Source organism: Sorex araneus, chromosome 3 (assembly GCF_027595985.1).
Source record: "Sorex araneus isolate mSorAra2 chromosome 3, mSorAra2.pri, whole genome shotgun sequence".
Classification (NCBI taxonomy): Eukaryota; Metazoa; Chordata; class Mammalia; order Eulipotyphla; family Soricidae; genus Sorex; species Sorex araneus.
In genome coordinates, this window is record NC_073304.1 from 96,168,970 (window position 1) to 96,184,319 (window position 15,350).

The window sequence follows — 15,350 nt, forward strand, 5'->3', positions numbered from 1 at the left end:
GTACACCTAGTGCCAGGTGTTGGGGCTAAGTGTCCTGGGACTACTGAGCTTTGGTGAGTGTCCTGGGAGAAAGGGGGCAAGCTTTGGAAGGGATGGACTTAAAGCTTGTCTCTGAAGTGGGGCTAGGAGGGGGGGGGAGGGAGAGAGAGGGGATAAGGGGAGAGAGGAGGAGGGGAAGAGGGAGAGGGAGGGAGACTAAAGAAGTGTGTGATTTGGGCCAATGGAGAACTGAAATTGGGACATAGGTAAGGAGGCTTGCATCCCATTGTGGGGCGCAAATAAAGCACAGTGTGTGTGTGGGGAGCTTTGCCTTGCACGCAGCTGACCTGGGTTCAATTCCCAGCATCCCATATGGTCCCCTGAGCACCACCGGAAGTAATTCCTGAGTGCAGAGCCAGGAATAACCTCTGTGCATCTGTGTATCACCGGGTGTGACCCAAAAAGCAAACAAAACAAAAAAAGCACAGTGGGTGCAGTCGGAGATAGGGGATTTGTGAGGGAGAAACGGTTAGAGCAGAGGATGACTGGTTATCCTGAGCTGAAGTAGGTAGGGGAGTTCTGTCCAGAAACGGCACAGGAGAAGCTGTCAGATTATTACACCTGGCAAATGAGACATCTACACGAGGCATGAAATCCTTGGAGCGTGATTTTAAACAATATCATCAGGTGACTGTCGAGCGAGATCGTTCAAGCAGCAAAGGTGTTTGCTGAGAACCTGGGCCGAGCCCTGTCTTCACTCCCTCGCTTTCCGAGGCACTGGAGCCCTCCCAAGGGAGTGGGCAGGGTCCAGGGTCAGGGCTTTCAGGGCCAGCAGAGAACTTCCACAAGGTCTCTTGTTTCTCTGGCTCGAAAGGGAAAAGGAAAAATAACACCCTCCAAACCGTTCCCAGTTCCCCAGAGGTGGTGGGATTGTGGGATTGTGTTTTCCCATTCTTGGGCCACACCTGGCAGTGTCCAGGGCTTATTCCTGACTTTGTGCTCAGGGATCACTCCTGGAGGGGTACAGGGGAGTATGTGCAGTGCCGGGGGTTGAGCCTGAGTCAAGGCTGCGAGCAAGGCAAGTGCCCTACCCACCCTATTACCACTCCAGCCCCCAAAAGTTAAGTGAATTTAGATTTTGAGATTTGGAAGGATTTTAGGAGTCATTTGGTAACTATTTCAGTTTCTCATGCTGGTAGAGGAAAATGAGCCAGGTTCAAGGAGTGGACTTCTGTGCTTAATAGCATCGGGAGGGAACGCCTGAAATTCCGTGGAATAGGACTGATGAATGGAACCTGCTTCCCAAAAGCCTAAATTTCAAATCCATTTTCCTGACTTGTGCTCCTTATTCTGAAGTCTTTTCTGCTATCCTGCTCCCGAGTAAATTTTATTTTTTTAATTTATTATTATTATTATTATTATTTGCTTTTTGGGTCACACCCAGCGATGCTCAGGGTTACTCCTGGCTTTGCACTCAGGAATTACTCCTGGCGGTGCCTGGGGGACCATATGGGATGCCGGGGATCGAACCTGGGTTGGCCGCATGCAAGGCAAACGCGCTACCCGCTGTGCTATCACTCCGGCCCCCCAAGTAAATTTTAGTTATAAAATTTTAATAAAAATAGATACAATAGATACTGTAAAAAAATTTTAAGGCTTGAGACAATATTACAGATGTTAAGGTTTTCTTGCATGTGACTGACCCTAGCTTGATCTCCAGCACCACATAGATGATCCCCTGAGTACTGCCCTGTGTGATCCTTCCATCTCCCAGTAAAGAACAAACAACATTTAAGGGCCAGGGATGTGGCTTAGCACCAGGATACATGCCTTTCACTCTGGGACCTGAGCTTGATTACTGGGCACCACAAGTAAAAATATATGCATATATATTTTAAAGAGAAAATGACAGAAGGATCATGATAAATGAATATGCTGTTCTAATACTTTGTACTATAGGATAGGATGTTTAATTTTGTGATTAAAACTTCTGCATTCGTTCTTATGATTTATGATGTGTTGGGAATTTGTGTTTTCCTAGAAAAGACCTGTAGAAATTTGTTTTATTTGGTCACTTCCCAGAAACGCATTTATTAATATAGTCATTTCACTTTGACTTTTTTTTTTTCCTCCCTGGTTCTTACCAACACTGGCCCATGTTTGACTTTGTTATTTACTCTTTCCCCTTGTTTAATCTCTCCGTTCTGGTTTTTCAAGTCACTTTCCAAACGTATTTCACTTTATTATTTTTAGTGTGTGTTCTTATCTAGCATGATTCAGCTTTAATATTTTTCCTTTCTACTTACACATTGTTCATCTTGGCAGCCATAAAGGCAAGTCGCTGTTTTTTCCCAAGGTTGGGTTCAGTGTTGTTTCCTTAGGACCATGGATGGGTGGAACAGGAAGGAGCAGGTTCATGGACCCCAGCGTAGGGAAGAGGCTTTGGGCTCTGAGGAGGGGCTGCCGCCTGCCCAGTGCTGAGTGGTCTGGGAGGGAGGCTGACCCTGAGCCTTGTGGGCAAGTCCTCAGCCTGCCCAGGAAACAGAAGTGAAGCCTAGTACATCTTAGCCCCTTAAGTCTTGTTCATACCTAGTTTGCTGCCGGGAGCTAAGTGCTGTCAGTTTTCTCCCAAAAAGTTCTTTTCCGGGGAGGAGGGGGGCGGGGTACCTCCCAGGCAGTGATGGGGGCTGGGGAGCTCACAGCTGTTCTTAACCAACCAGGCCAGTGGCTTCTTGTGAGGGCTCAGGGATACAGCGCTACTCAGGGCCTCCAGGGCTGCCTGGCATTGCGGGACAGGGCCCGGTGGCAGGGATCAAATTGGGTAAGGCAAAGGCCTTAGGGTTTTGCCCCCAGCATGTGGTGTGGGAGATCTTACGTGGGCCTCGGGGTTCGAATTCTTAGCTCTAGCCCATACAGCTGTCACTCTGCCCCTCCCAAAGAATTCTCATGGTCCTTCTGGTTGAACTGGAACCATAGCACAGTGGGTAGAGCTAGGGCGTTTGCCTTGCATGCAGCCGACCCGGGTTCGATTCCTCCATCCCTCTCAGAGAGCCTGGCAAGCTACCGAGAGTATCCCACCCACACGGCAGAGCCTGGCAAGCTCACCATGGCATATTCGATATGACAAAAACAGTAACAAGTCTCACAATGGAGACGTTACTGGTGCCTGCTTGAGCAAATCGATGAACAACAGATGACAGTGCAGTGCTACAACAGTGCTACACCTGGTGATGCTCGGGGCTGACTCCATGCTCTATGTTCATGGATCACTCCTGGTGGGGCTCCTGGGACCATATGGGTTGCCTGGGATCAAACAGAGGTAGGGCGCTTGCTCCCCACTGTACTCTCATCCCCCCCTCCTTCTGGGTTTTGTTGTTTTTCCTCTTTTTTTTTTTTTTCTTTTTGGGTCACACCCGGCAATGCATAGGGGTTACTCCTGACTCTGTGCTCAGGAATTACTCCTGGCGGTGCTCAGGGGACAGTATGGGATGCTGGGAATCGAACCCAGGTCGGCCACATGCAAGGCAAATGCCCTACCCGCTGTGCTATTGCTCCAGCCCGGTCTTTCCGTCTTTCCTCGTTGAGTGGGAGAAAATCCTATCAGGGTTCAGTCCGCAGTTTGTGTTGTAAATTCAGAAAGGAGGGGCTTGAGGCAATCAGTCTGGCCAAACTTGAAAGCTTTCTTTTTCATTTAATTTTAGAAATGAAGATTTTGCCATTAAGATGTAAAAACTTGCTACTGTCTTTATCTCTGTTACAATCCAGCCAGCTTATTCTCCCATATAAACAAAGAGAAAAGGAATTTTTTTAAAACAATGAATTTTACTAGAAAGAAAAGAGAGAGATTGTTGATTCAAATCAGTCTGCTCTAGAAGGCTTCAGATACTAGTAGGAAGCTGCGACAAGAGATACTGGAAGAACTCTATTTTAGACCGTTCATGAAACATACACCATGATAAAAATGTTACCTCAATTAAAGAAAAGTAATTTTTAGTCAGTTAAGACAGGTCATGGGCTGGAGCAATAACCCAACGGGTAGGGCGTTTCCCTTGTACAGCCAGCTTGGGTTCAATTCCTCCGTCCCTCTCGGAGAGCACAGTATCGCGCCCGAACGGCAGGGCCTGACAAGTTCCCTGTGGCGTATTCAATATGCCAAAAACAGTAATAACAAGTCTCACAATGGAGACGTTACTGGTGCCGCTCGAGCAAATCGATGAGCAACGGGACGACAGTGACAGTGAAGACAGGTCATAAACACAAAAGCAAAGTGACACCAGGACACGGGAGGGAGCCCAGCTCGGCCCTCCCAGAGGATGGAGATTCCTTGTATCAGTCTACATTTATCTGTTTTCAGAGGGTTTTGTGCATCTCTTAAGTGTTTGTGGGCCTTTGAGGTCCACATCTGTCCGCCGCCAGCCCCTGTCCGTTTCCATCCTTTCAGGTGGAAGAGTTTCTCATGTAAACTAAAACTCCCTTGTTAATGGGGAAAGTACCTTTCATTTTAGACTACTACTATCTGCACTGCTTGGCATGCTGGCAAAGATGGTGCTTTATTTTGCTGTTACAAGTAGCACCAAACAGTTCCAAATACAACAGTAGCTGTGTACTACATGTTTAGTATGTTAGTTTTTATTTTATGATGATTAACTTGGAAGACCTTCACATAAAAACAATCTGACATTCCCCCCCACCTTCTGGGCTCACTTAGGGGATTACACTAGTTCTTCCTGAACCCACTCTCCCGGGCTGGGGTGCGTGTTTTGGACACAGGAGGTGCTGGCTGGAACAGCCTCTAATAAAGACATTTCCCTTCAACCCCACCCCCCCCATTACTGTTTGACGTCTCTCACCTGATTGTGGGGCTCACCAGGGATCAGACACTTGAGGGCCACTGGCAGCCCCATGCAGATGCGGCCTGTGGTGGGCCTTGAATGCACAGCCCCGTGCCTGCAGAGTGGCCCCATACCCTTGAAGCCGCATTCCCGGGTCCCTGTAGAACATGCTTTCAGCCGGACAGACGCACTGCTGTGCCCGCATTGTGGCACACTCGGTCCTAGGTAGCATCGCTAGCGAGAGGGTTCCATGCACCCCAGGTGCCAAAGGAGAGGAGGAAAGAGACACCCCCGTGAGGTGTCTTTTCACTTAGCCCGTCTTTTCTCCTCCACCCTTTGCTCCTCTTTCCAGGGGCCGTCTCCATTGTGACGGGAGCAGGGAGCAGGCTTGGGACCTCATGAATCGTCACGTATGTGATCTGTCAGGCTCTGCTCAAACGCGGAGGCAGTCTGAGGAGAATAAGGTTTCTTTTTGCTGTATCACCAGTCTTGCAGGTTGAGAGCTAGCAACAGTGGGGCAAAACAGAAGTGTACTAAGTGCATCAACGCACGAGAGCAAAATTATCAAAACAGTGTGTCGTGTCAGTAAGTATTTTGTTGGGGGCCACACCAAGCCTAATGCTTGGGAGTCCTTCCTGGCGAGACTTGGGAGGACAATGCCAGGGACTGAACCCCTTCTGATGCACTCAGTCTGCTGAGCTCTCTAGCCCTCAAAAGAAAAATTCCAAGCGTCATTTACACTTTCATTTAACACAGAATCTGCAAATTGCACTGTTACAGGTTTCAAGCTGTTTGTCATACCATTGTGGGTTTGTTTGGGGTATATTTTTGGGGGGAGTCACACCCTGCAGTGCTTAGGGCTTATTCCTGGCTCTGTGCTCAGGAATTGCTCCTGGTGGTGCTTGGGGAACCAAATGGGGTGCCAGGGATCGAGCCTGGGTAGGCTGCATGCAAGGCAAATGCCCTGCCCCTTGTCTGCATGTGTGTACAAACATTGATTTGCAAATGAGGACATTGGTAAAGTTGAAAAAGACTTCCCTCTCTTTTTAAAGGAAAAAATATTAGTAGTTGGAGTCCATTTTTCTCTCAGAATTTCTTTCAGAAGGGGCCTGGTTTATTTTTAAGATTTTGCATATAGTCAGTGCTTACTAACTTGTTGGATTAAGAAAGTTCTTGCGAGAAGAATGAGTCATAGCGACACTTCCTTTGGGAAAGAAAAAGAAACCCCTCAGATTTGGAGTGGAGCCAGCAGTGTGACTGAGGGACTGAGTGCTGATAAGTTGGCTTTAAAGCCCCCCTTCTTTCTCTGTGTTTTTTGTCCAGTGTGACTCCCTGTGACTCTCTTTCTGTTAGCTAGCAGACATAAAGAGCTCAAGAACCATATTACCCCCCAGAAACTTGTTCCGATGATGTCATTTCTATTTTGGGATCTTTTGATTTTTGCAACAACTTCAAGAATAGCTTCAGTATTTCCTAGTCTATTCGTAAGTAGAGAAACAAAACAAAACAACAAAAAGGCCGAAAGATCTTCTGTCCCGAGATGCTGGGTCTGATTAGGGTGCGGCTGTGTGACTTTCATCTTGGTTTTGCTCCAACTTGGTTCCCTCCAGGACCTTCCGTCGTATCTTTGGGGCTGCCCCCGCCACTGGGAGGAACGAGGGGACCCGGAGCTGGTTTGGTGCCTGTGAGGTAGCAGAGTAAGTGGGGTACAGACCTGGAAGCCATAGAGCCTCCCGAATCTTGTCGAAATACTCTTTTTGAAGTGGTGTGAGTAACCTGTGAAATATTTTCTTGTAACCATCACAGAAATGATCTGATTTACCATTGCCCCTGGTGACCTGCTTCCAGTTAAATCTTTCCTTTTTTCTGACCCTAGCAAATTGTGCTGGGCTGTCCGAGGACTTCAGACTTGATTTTCTTCCAGATGCTTTTGGTACCCACAGATCTCATTTTTAAGAATTCGGGATGGCACCAGTAACAGTGGCAGTAAACACGGGGCTACTTCCTTCATACTGGGATTGGTTCGTGTCCACAGAATTTTTATGCCATTTCGCAGACTTCAGTGTTCAGAGCAAGCACTTAGATGTGCCCATATTTGGATGAACTGTCACTTCCAAGAATTCTACAGAAGCCACTATTTTACAAGAAGATGGTGGAGGGAACTTTTATTGTATTGAAATCAGTGAACCAAATGGAAGGATAGATTTAATATCCTATAAAAGTAATGCAGGACCAGGAAGATGGTCTAGGGGTTAATGCACATGCCTCGCAGGCAGCCAACCCCAGTTTGATCCCTGCACTTCACAGTCCCTGGAGCACTGGGGACTGTGGAAATAAGGAGAGAGGATGTTGATTTTATTTATTTTTATTTTTTATTTTTTTGCTTTTCAGGTCACACCTGACAATGCTCAGGGGTTACTCCTGGCTCTACACTCAGGAATTACCCCTGGCGGTGCTCAGGGGTCCATATGGGATGCTGGGAATCAAACCCGGGTCGGCCGCGTGCAAGGCAAATGCCCTACCCGCTGTGCTATCACTCCAGCCCCGATTTTATTTCTTTTTTAACCAAAGCAAATTGAAGCGGGTACTTAAGTTATTGGATAGTGAACCATGTTTAGTTCAAATGATTACATTTACTTAGGAAATCTTAATGTATGTAGTCATCGAAAGTTTTCCTTAGCATGAAAGGATAATGAGACCACGAGCTGGAGAGAGCACGGCAGGGAGAGTGCTTGCCTTGCATGCAGCCCACTGGTTTGATCTCCCGCATCCACATGGTCCACCAAGCACTGCCTGGCGAGAACCCTGAGTACAGAGTCAGGAGTAATCCCTAATCCCTGCCGCTGTTCCTTTACACCCCCTGCACCCCCCCCAATAAAAGGCATAATGAGACTATTGGAATCTGAAAGAAAGGGATAGAGAGGTGAAGCTGAGCCTGGTGGTATATTCTCGTAAGGTGGAGCTGTGCTAGTTAAGCTAGCACCGGGTCTGAAGGACTTAGTTTTTTGTTTGTTTTTGTTTTGGGGCCTCACCCTGTGGTGGTCAGGGCTTTCTCCTGGCTCTGCACTCAAGAATTCCTTCCGATGGGGCTCGGGGGACTTGTATGGGGGTGCTGGGGATAGAACCAGGTTGCTTGCGTGCTGTCCTATCGCTCTGGTTCCCTCACTTAATTTCTTTTTGATGTTCACATTATGTATGTTAAAAATTTATTTTTAGATGTATTTTTCAGCGTTCCTCCTTCCCCGCCCTGCGGTGCCAGGGTGAGGAGTGTGTATGGTGCCAGGCATGTGCTCAGCTGCTGGCGCCACATCTGGGCCCTGGGAGCCAGATTTCTGGTGTAGGGTTTTGGGGAAGCCCTCAAATTCAGGAACTGGCACGCTTCCTAGGGCCACAGTGACATCATCTGGAGAGAAGTGATGATCTGGGCGAGTCTGGTGGGTGGTTGGCTGGCACCCAGGGGCAGTGAGTGAGTTGGTCTCCGGCTGGTTTTCAGAGTGAGGCCGTCCAGGATAGAGTGGCTTGCAAAAGGCAAGTGGTCAGTTGGGTTTTTTTTTTTTTCTCCTTTTTCTCTTTTGCTGACTGCTGCAGCAAAATCAGCTTTTGGAATTTTATTTCTCCACATCAAATAGATATAATCACTTACACAAAGCAAGCCTATATTTTAATTTAAAATATAAATGTAAAATGCCAGGGAGCAAACGCGGGCTTCAGGCGTGCAACATTTGCAGAGCAAATGAGTGGTGGGCGTTAGTGGTTGAGTCTGAGGAGGAGAGAAGGAATAGACCTCTTGGGAAGGCTGGTCGAGTTATTACAACGGCAGGAGGCTCAGAACCCAATCCCAGCCTCCTTGTTCAGCTCTTCCTGTTTTTACTTAAAGAAGATACATTAGAAAAGAAACCCAAGCCATTCGAGCAGTCAAACTCAAGTAGTTTAAAATGTAGAGTTTATTGAATGTTAACTTTCCTTTTAGTTCTCTGCTTCCAAAACGTATGTGCTCTTAATATTTTGTATTTCTTAACAGCTTCCAACCTTACACATGTTAGGTCTAGGGCACAGAGAATACAACAAAGAAAGTGTTGGCCTGGCTTTGCTAGGTTTCATCCCTGACCCCACAGATGGTCCTCTGAGCACCACCCAGATGCATTCCCTTAGCACAGAGCACTGCTGGGGGAATCCAGAAAACTAAAGCAAACAAACAAAAGATCACATCTAGGAAGAAACATTCTCAGCAGTTACTGAGATAAAAGGTTAGTGTTTAAGTAATCTTCAATGACTACAATCACGTTCCAGTTTTTCCAGGTTTCTCTGTTTAAATGATTTTCATAAGCTTACCTTTAGCCTTGAAATTATAGTTATTGCGGGGCTGGAGTGATAGCACAGCGGGTAGGGCGTTTGCCTTGCACACAGCCAACCCGGGTTCGATTCCCAGCATCCCATATGGTCCCCTGAGTAACCCCTGTGCATCACCAGGTGTGACCCAAAAAGAAAAAATAAAAATGATAGTGAATTTTAGTACTCTGTGTGGCATGTCTGGTCACTGCTGGACGATGGAACAAAGAACAAAGCTCCTGCTGGCGTATAGTTCCGATTTCAGTAGCAGGATACAATGAACTGGTGTATGGTGTGTCAGATAATGATGGAGAGTGTGACAGGGAAGTTTGCTGGATGCTGAAGCTGGAGGACCTTGTGCGGCAGCCCCCTTGCCCCCAGATGGGGAGGCCTCCCTAGCCAGCGCACAGTCAAGGCAGTGAAGGAGCCGGAGCAGCTAGCACGCTGACTGAGGTTACAGGTCCGAGGCAGGGGCAAGTCCAAAGGCCCTGAGGCAGGAGTTTGCCCGGTTTGTTGGGGAAAGAGCTAGAAGATCAGCATCAGTTGTGGTCTGAGTGGAGAATGGGTGGAAATGGGTTGGCTCTGGGAAGGATCAGGCAGTGCCCGTGGGACTTTGTGAGGCCAGTTCCCATTTGTTCTGATTGAGATGAGCTGTACTGGGAAGGCTGAGTAGTATTGATGGGGTCTGACACTAGTTACGTTCACCGAAAAAGCCTGCACACAATGTTCCTTGACGCTTTGGAATAGTCAAGAGCTGGAAGCGTTCCAGGTGGCTTTCAACATACGGGGTCAAACTGCGGAACGTGTGAACTGAGGAGCACAGAAAGGAATGATCTTTCTGGGCTGAGGGCGTGTCGGAGGGTGGTAGAGAGAGCATGTACCTTGCTTCCTGAGACCCTGGGTTTGATCCCCGCCACTGCCTACCTCCACACCCCACCATTGTAGCCCACAGTCCACAGTGGTTTAAAAAAAAAAAAAGAAGACAGAAGAAGGGAATGACTTAATGACCTGTAGATACACACAAGAACTTGGTGAAATTCTGGGAATTTATGCTTCTTGGTAAAACCCAGTCCCCCAAAGTTACATATTATCTGTAACATTTTTGAAAGGACTGACTTTTAAAAATGGATGGTAAATCATTGGAGCTTGAGGTCAGAGTAGAAGTGAAGATGGCAAAATTTGGGGATGTGGGGGGTGTATTGTGTCAGGGATCAAATCCAGGGTGTATGTGTGTGTTTGTCTCTCTCTCTCTCTCTCTCACACACACACACACACACACACCATGTGCTCTACCACTGAGCCACATCCCCAGCTCCCTTAAAGGTAGAGGCGAAAGGATTTGTTTTATAGAGCAGATGTGAGTTATGAGAAAAGTCAAAATTAATTCAAGATTTTGAGGCTGGGCCAGAGACATAGCATCCAACCCTGGTTCGATCCCCTGCATTGTATCAGTCCCTGAAGTACCACCAGAAGTGACCCCTGAGCCAGAAGCAAGCCTTGAGCACTGCTGGATATGGCCCCAACACAGAACCAAAAAACAATCAAGATTTGGGGGATCACGTGAAAGAGTGAACATAATATGTCTTGCAAGGCAAAGGCAAGCATGGGGGAGAAAACCGGAACCCTGTTGCGTGTGTTTAGATTCAGTTCCCTGTGAGCCGTCTGAGAGGCGTCACTGCACTGCAGGCCTTTTTAATTGGAATTCAGGAGAGCGAGCCACGTGGGAAATACAAAGCTAAGCTTGGTCAGTGTATGAAATTACCTCGTGAGGGAGGCTGGGAAGGGAAGCTGGAAGACAAGCAAGATGGGGAGGAGAAGCAGGGGAGAGTGAAAGGGCTCATGGGGGGGGGAGGGGAGAGGGCCAGAAGGAAATAACATCCCCTGGTTAAGTGAGGGAGGTGTTTGGGGATGAAAGCCTCATCCATGCTGTTCCCAGCAGGACTCAGTGAGGATGCAGAATTGATGATTGGATTTGGCACTGTTTGGATCACCACTGACAGCATGGAGTGAGAGCAGAGAATGACGTTCAGGTCGGAGAGAGTAAGAGGGATGTGGAGTTAATATTGACTATAGACAAATCCTTAAAGGAGTTTTGCTGTAAAGAGAAGTCAAGAAATAGGGTCAGGCATGGCAGTGATCAGATTTAGCAAATTATTAATAACAAGCAATACAAAATAAACTATTTAGGGTCTGCTATTGGGACAGGCTTGGGTGGTGGTTGGGAAAATGGGAAATAATGGTGGTGAGGTGCTCGCTTCGGCAGCACATATACTAAAATTGGAACGATACAGAGAAGATTAGCATGGCCCCTGCGCAAGGATGACACGCAAATTCGTGAAGCGTTCCATATTTTTAGGCAAGACACTTTCAGTGGAACTGGCTTTTTCCCTCTTGACCGAGAAACTAAAGGTGCTTCCGCTGCCACGGGCATCCCGTTAGAAAGTGACGAAGATAGCAATGATAATGACAATGACATAGAAAACGAAAACTGTATGCACACTAACTAACGAGAGTCCCAGAAGCCATAAAGGAGAGACTTTCCTGCTGGTGGTGTCTATGGAGATGATGGAGTCACCCACCACATTAAACACGAGTCTGAGATGGGAAGTTTCAGATAACCGAATGTAAATCCTTTATCAGATTTTAACTTGTGCAGTACTTGAAGTGAAACACAATGAAAACTTTAACAGAAATTGTCTCTTAATACATTTACAGTCTTGTATTTGCAAGCTAAATATATATAGGAAATCACAAATAAATCCCTTTTAAGTTTAAAAAAAAAAAAATAATGGTGGTGAGAAGGTGTAATGGCGGTGGAATATTAAATGTAATAAATCATCATAAATAACTTTATAAAAATAAAATTAAATTTAAAAAAAGAAAGAAATAGGGTGGGCCAGAGAAAAAGTCTAGCAGGTAAACTTTCCTTCCCTTGCACACGACTGTCTCAGGTTCAATCCCGACACTGCATCTGGTCTTTTCTTTCTTTTATTATTATTATTATTATTATTATTAATTGAATCACTGTGAGATACAGTTACAAACTTCCATGATTAAGTTTCAGTCTTATAGTGGTTGAGCACCCATCCCTCCACCATTGCGTATTTTCCACCACTAATGTTCTCAGTATCCCTCCGGCCACCCCATCCCACCCCCTGCCTCTGTGCAGGCACCTTCCTTCTTACTCTCTACTTTTGGGCATTATGGTTTGCAATACAGATGCTGAGAGGCCATCATGTTTGGTCCTTAGTCTACTTTCAGCACCCATCTCCCATCCTGAGCGATCCCTCCAACCATCATTGACTTAGTGATCCCTTCTCTATCCCAGCTGCCTATAGGCAGGCTTCCAAGCCTTGGATTGATCTTCCTGGCCCTTATCTCTACAGTCCGCAGGTGTTAATCTCATATTACGTAACTTTATATTCCACAAATGAGCATCTGGTCTTCTGAGCATTACCAGGACCGCTAGTGCAGAGCTGGGAGTAAGCCCTGAGCACGGCAGGTGTTTCCCTTCACAGTTCCTGCTGCCACCAGCGTTTCCTTGTTCATTGTGTTTTGTCTGCCACCTTGAAATTAAATTCGAGCCAGAAACTTTTCGTGCCTGTATGCTATTTATACCTGTTGTCTGCAACAGATCTACCCCTTGCACAGGAGAAGTTCAAAACTTCGTCATAGGAGCAGTGGATATATGTGGAAAATAAATATCACCTGGGAATCTTGATCCAGAGGGAACTCTCGGGCCTGTCCGGCAGGTTGTTTCAGTCCCAGGTGGTCCTAGAGGTGGGGCTTGGTATTGTCTGAGGAGGAATTCATGTCTTTGCCCCCTCCCCCCCTCCCCCCCCCCCCCCCCCCCCGCAAATTCACGACCCCAGGCCAACCTAGCTAAGTCTGCCCCAGTGGCAGCAGAGGTTCCTGAGAGATGATGTCAACTTCCTGAAGGCTCAGGTGATGGTTAGCTTTTTTTTTTTCCCCCAGCCATTAAGTTGTGTGGGGGGTTTTGTTTGTTTTTGTACTGTACTGGGGCCATACCTGGTTATACTCAGGGGCAACTGGAACGTGAGCTGCCTAGGGACTAAACTTTAAGGCCTCGCACACGTGAGGCATGTGTGATAACCAGCTGAGCTAGATCCTAGGCCCTGGCAATGAAGTATTTTCAGTTATAGATGTGCATTGTATGTTGTGTATGCCTTGACGGTCCTCACACAATGCTGTTGTGCAGTTAGTAAACTGCAGGCTTCTGGAATTTATATAATATAAATTTTATATTATATACCCTGGGAAACAAAAATTCCTTGTGACCCGTTCTATCATAATGCCTGCTTTTTGGTAGTGGTCTGGAAGCAGACCTGTACAGTCTTCAAGGTGTGCCTGCATTTAATTTCAGTGGTGTGATGAGTGACAATCGTGATTTTATTTTAACTGGGAGAGAAGAGAAACGAGAGCTAGTTGTCTAGCCAGAATGGGTTGAATGGAAGTGAGTAAAGCAGTAGCTGTAAAGAATTAGCAAAAGTATCAAGACTAAGGATCAGTGCCTTTGCAATTGTTTCTCTCGCTCGCTCGCTGTCTGTCTGTCTCTTTTTGTGGGGTCGGGGGCACACCCTCAGGTGCTCAGGGCTTACTCCTGGCTCTGCACTCCGGGATTATTCTCGGTGGGGCTCAGGGGACCACATGGGTGCCTGGGATCAAACCCTGGTCTGTTGTGTGAAAGGCCCTATTTGCTACTGTCTCTGGCCCCTAAACTCTTAGAATTTGAAGACATACCTACAGCCTTTAGGTTTTTTGGGTTTTTTATTTGTTTGTTTTGCTTATGGGGTCACATCTGGCCATGCACAGGGTTACTCCTCCTGGCTCTGCACTCAGGAATTACTCCTGGCGGTGCTCAGAGGACCGTATGGGATGCTGGGAATTGAACCTGGGGTCACCTGCATGCAAGGCAAATGTCCTACCCACTGTGCTATCGCTCCCAGCCCCTCAGCCTTTAGTTTTTTTTGTTTTTGTTTTTTTTTGTTTTTGGGTCACACCCGGTGATGCACAGGGGTTACTCCTGGCTCTTCACTCAGGAATTACTCCTGGCGGTGCTCGGGGGACCATATGGGATGCTGGGATTTGAACCCGGGTCGGCCGCGTGCAAGGCAAACGCCCTACCCGCTGTGCTATCGCTCCAGCCCCAAGCCTTTAGTTTTAATGGCAGCAGAGATAAGAAAATGATTCATCCTTCCTGGAGGCTGAGAGTGAAGGCCAGGGAAAGTCAGGGAAGGTGTGTGTGTGACATTGAAGGTGTATGACATTGCACCTAGTCCTCCAAGAAGGTGTTGGAGGTTGATCAATGACAGATCTAGATAAGAAAGAGCACGGGAATTCTGGAAGAAGACCTGACAAGCAAAGGCATCGCGAGCCCCAGGAGGTTGGGCTGTGTGAGGGGGAGCGGGCGGAGGCCGCTCTGGAGGCCCAGCTGGCACCAACCTGTGAATTGGTCCTGCTGAGGAACCTGCGCCCGATCCTGTAGGTCAGGAGGTGGCAGGCGTTTTCTGTGAAAGATCCGATGGCAAATGCTCTGGTTTCCCACGCCATCTGGCCTCGCTTGCATTCATTCACTCTTGTCATAGTGCACAGAAGCAGCCGCAGACAGTGCGTAAAGGAGTGACTGTGACTGTGTTACAGGAAGGGGACGCAGACGGCGCCTGGTCCTCTGACACTGTGGGCTGCCTGACCGTCTTAGAGGCAATAGGAGTCTCCGGAGGGTTCTGCCACGAGAGCATCATCCTCATGGTGCGAATACTGGAAGTCTTAAAGAGCCTGAGCCTTCTGTGTTGCATTAGACGGTGATGCAGTAGGGGGTCAGCACCCCGTTTACTGAGCGAACATATCTGAGTCATGTCATTCCAGGTTTTCTGTCCTTAACACACTGTTAAGACCTTCCTCTGAAAACTCTGAAACTGGAAAAGAATGGAGATTGTTTCAACAGAGCAGTGTAGTACGTTTGCAAATGTATGTGCTTCTTTTTAGACTTTTTAAAAAAGAGATTAGACTGGAGAGATAGTACAGCAGGTCAGTTACTGACGCTGGGGGATACTGGCCTGGGTTCAATCCCCCATATCCCATATGGTCCCCCAGCCCCTCCAGGATTGATTCCTGCGCATAGAAGCAAGGAGCAAACCGTAGGTATGTTTGTCACCCCCAATTTTTCCTGCCCCCCCCACCCCAAAGACA

General features: G+C 47.4%; 1 protein-coding gene and 1 non-coding gene across 3 annotated transcripts in view; both read left to right on the forward strand.

The window, feature by feature from the left end:
* The window catches only part of TMOD3 (tropomodulin 3), a 63,326-nt gene that overhangs the window by 13,725 nt on the left and 34,251 nt on the right, over positions 1-15,350 (forward strand). The gene's annotated exons all lie outside the window — the stretch shown is intronic.
* LOC129403780 (U6 spliceosomal RNA) lies at positions 11,388-11,494 on the forward strand. The gene has a single exon (XR_008629441.1). It is a non-coding gene; the product is annotated as a U6 spliceosomal RNA (small nuclear RNA).